At 37.8% G+C, this 3,816-nt stretch overlaps 1 long non-coding RNA gene across 1 annotated transcript; it reads right to left on the bottom strand.

Annotated features, from left to right (window-relative positions):
- Positions 1 to 1,523: 1,523 nt before the first annotated feature.
- LOC122524823 lies at positions 1,524 to 3,173 on the bottom strand. The gene is made up of 2 exons (XR_006305636.1): positions 2,879 to 3,173; positions 1,524 to 1,556 (listed from the first exon to the last, which is right to left on the bottom strand). It is a non-coding gene; the product is annotated as an uncharacterized LOC122524823 (long non-coding RNA).
- Between the last annotated feature and the right edge of the window lie 643 nt (positions 3,174 to 3,816).

Below are 3,816 nucleotides of genomic sequence, written 5' to 3'. Positions count from 1 at the left end.
AAGTTTTATATACACACTTGTGGTTTAGCTTTGCATATTTCTTTGTTGAAAATGTTTACGGATTCAATCGAGTCAAACTAATCAATTATCCGATTTATTAATCGAATGCATCGGTATGTACATTTTCTCTATTCTCAAAAGACTCGTTTTAAATTCATACGTCGTATTTGTGATAAAGCAGACAAATCATTTTTAAATATTAGTAGTTTAAGTTTATTCGATTATCATAAATCCATTCAACGAAGGAATATTTGATAAAGAGCTTAAAATGCTTTTCAATATAAAATATAAAAACATAAAGAGAGAAAAAGAGGGATAGTAAAGTTATATTACGTTGTGTACAATTGTGTCATTGTATCGTCACTCGAAGCATAGTTTTTATCTAATGAGGCTGATTAATTACTTGCACGTTGAAGTTTTATTAATTGCTTCTATTCGCTCGTTCGACTCTTCGAGCGTTCATTATAACCTCCGCAGCAGCCGTTTTATTTCCAACTAATTGAAATTCGTTTGTAAAAGTGTCGTTGAAATCGTTTAATTTCATTATTTCTCGTGAATCGAGACTAATAGCTCAATATTGGTTTTATGAATGAAATTTTTAATGCATCGTAATACCCGTATAGTATTTCTGACTTTTGTTATAAAAATTCAATATTATTCTTAAAGAAAGAATTTTTCAAAGTGATAGAATAGAAATGATAAAAATGGAAGAAGATTTTGTTGTTTTATAAAATGACTAAAGTTTCTTCGAGAAACAATGAATAAATACGTAAGGTAACATCAACATATAATTTTATACAACAAAATAATCGTGCGATTTCGAAATACAAACGATGTAGAAGCGAAAACGTAAAAGGGGGAAAATAACGATAATACCAATAAGGTGGATGAGAAAATGGATAAGAAAAACAGATGGTAGAATGCTTTCTTCTTCGAGACTATACCCCCTTTGAAACGATCCCTGCGATATCCTTAGCTTAGAAAGGATCCTTTCGTCCCGCATAACTTTCTCTTTCATCGACGAATTTCTTATGACTCGATTGGGATCCGAATCAACTTACATGTACATGCATATTGTGAGGTTAATATAACTTTTTTAAAAATAATCTATTTTTTTATAATTTATATATATATTTTTATTAGATACTTTTAAGTATGTATTGTCCATCTTTTATTTGCAACGCATATCGATTCTGTTTTCTAAAAGGTATAATTTAAAATTACAAATATATAATTATCTATATCTATAATTGAAGTTTTTCCTAAAAAAGTAACCTGTCATCGTAATAGTACACCATAACATTTTCCACGTTCCTAAGCAATCGCCCCTATGTTCCGACAGAGCGGCATATGTCAATGACGTAAGACCATGGAACGGAATTAGGCTCGCTTAGGAGAAAATTGATGGCCGCCACCCACGCGACACGTTGGAAACTCTCTCGGTGATACCGGAGAACGTGTCAACAACAGGGACGTCATTTTCCGACAGCGTGACTCGTGCTTTTCCTTTTCTTAAGGCGTTCTTTTGTGTCGGACCGTTCCATGCTCGGCTTGGCCTGCGAAACGACATACGATATTAACGCATGCGTCAAAAAGAACGGCTAACGGTGGAAAGAAGAAAAAGGGGAACAGGGGACAGAGGACGGGGGACAGGGGGATGCCGGTGTTGCTGCTGGCGAAGAGAACGTACAGAGACCAAAGAAGAAAGAGAAATAGAAAGGGATGAAAAAAAGAAAAAGAAGGAGTAGGAGGGAAATAAAGGGAAAGAGAGAGATAGAAATAGAACACGTACACGGAAAAGAACGCGACGAAAAGCTCGGGAAACGTGCGAAATGACGGCTGCGAAATTTCCAGGGAAAACAATTTGCCGCTCAAGACGACGAATCCCTTCTCCCTCTTTTTAACACGAAAAGCACTCGAACTCCATAATGGAATTCTACGCGTCGCGGAGGGCTCTGACTTATCTCTCTCTCTCTCTCTCTCTATTTTCTCTTTCCATTCCCTTCCCCTGACTTTCTATTCAACGTACCGATCAGAGCAGAGCGACCTTTTCGATTTTCGGCCTCGTTATAATTCGACGATGCACTTGGCTTTCGTCTCGAACGCTCTTTGCCGTGTTTAATGAGATACGGAGCTTTGTGGTTCAAGTCCATTCCGGGAAAGACAATTAAATTCGAAATCGTTTGGTAAATCTTAATTCGTTTGAGAAATTGCTCTTGGAATCGATCGTGCACGCGAATAAAAAGAAGATAAAAGAGGTTCGATGATATTTCATATGGAAAAGAAGCTATACAATTTTTACAAAAAATAATTATGTAGATATTTTATGAATTCTTAAAGGGTTATAGAAATTGTTCTTAAGTGATATATGAAATTCTTCAAATATTCGTGGCTCGATCGCTAAATATTCGTTTGGAGCAGGATCACTGTTGATAAGTGATACATATAGCATCGCAAATTTAGATTCAAAGCAAATCTTGGTTTCACGTATCCCTGTAGGACAGTGTAAACTCGTAACGTGAGAAACGAAACTCTCACTTGCGTCGTTGCATTGATTTCAACTGGACGAACAATACGCATGAAGTACGAGTACCCAGAAGTCCAATTGTCTCTCTCTCTCTCTCACTCTCTCTTTCTCTCTCTCTCTGGTTTCTACCCATACAGTTCGTTCGCTTTTCGTGCGATCTATCCGTGGCGGTTGTGCGCGACGTTGAACAAGTCAAGCGTTCGACACACAATGGAAGCAGCTTAAACGGCAGTAATTATATTTGCGGGTGAGTGTCGACCTGGATGGTGCACCAGCAAGTAGTAGTCCAGTTGGTTGTGAGGAATGAGAGGGTACTGGATACGTTGCCGACGTACATGTATCGCTACCTACCCCTCGCGAACAACGCCACGAAATGCAATTCTCTGTTTCTCTCCCTCTCTTTCTCTTTCTCTTTCTCGCTGCTATTACTGATGGTGATGACTGTCAAGGGGCGGGAAGGTTCAACGCAGAGGCGCCTATAACACACACGCCACGCATAGCACCACGTATACCAGTGGTTCTCCAATATATTCTGTAAACTTGTAACAAATTATTTCATTTATTCAAAGATGAAAATGTTTTAGTATCTTCCCTCGGTATTATCTAAATCGAAAATTTGTCGATAATGATCGTAAATACTTATAAATTCTATATTTTAAACTTTGTTAATTTTACCTTCTGTCTCTCAAATCGAAAAAGCAACTACTTTTGATACTGATTTTGAATTCATCCTTGTCCGCTATCACAATCTGTAAAACATATAGGTATATGTAATATTAATAAAAGATCTTTGATATATTTATTTTTGGATGAACATAAAAGAGAAATTCTTTCGACAAAAAGAAATAAAGACTTTTAAATCGTTAAGATTAACGCCCCATTTATATTACAATAACCCTCCAATTCATTCTATAGGAAAATACTGAGAATCTCTGTGACTCGTACAAATCACACAGACGCACTTGGTCGTTCGAATTTTACGTTTTTTTTTTTTCGTATGCGTTAAGAGCGATCGCGTACGAGCGGCGCTCGACTAGAGCGAAAAAGAAAGAGAGAAAGAAGAAGAAGAGGGAAAGGGGGAATGGTGGAATGGGGGCAGGAGGGAGAGGGAGAGTAAGCTCGCTCACTCGCACGCGCGCAAGCACGCACGCACGCACCCCCGCGTCGTTATTAATGGTAATACAAATTTCAAGAGTCATCGAGCGCTCTTCAATCTGAATGCCTTCTGCTCGTGACGTCACACGAGCTCCTCTCAATATTTCTTCGTTCTTTCTCTTTCTTTCTTTGGT

Source organism: Polistes fuscatus, unplaced genomic scaffold (assembly GCF_010416935.1).
Source record: "Polistes fuscatus isolate 324 unplaced genomic scaffold, CU_Pfus_HIC Scaffold8, whole genome shotgun sequence".
NCBI classification, from domain to species: domain Eukaryota; kingdom Metazoa; phylum Arthropoda; class Insecta; order Hymenoptera; family Vespidae; genus Polistes; species Polistes fuscatus.
The sequence above is the reverse complement of the archived record's forward strand: the minus strand, read 5'-3'. Positions and strand labels throughout refer to the sequence as shown.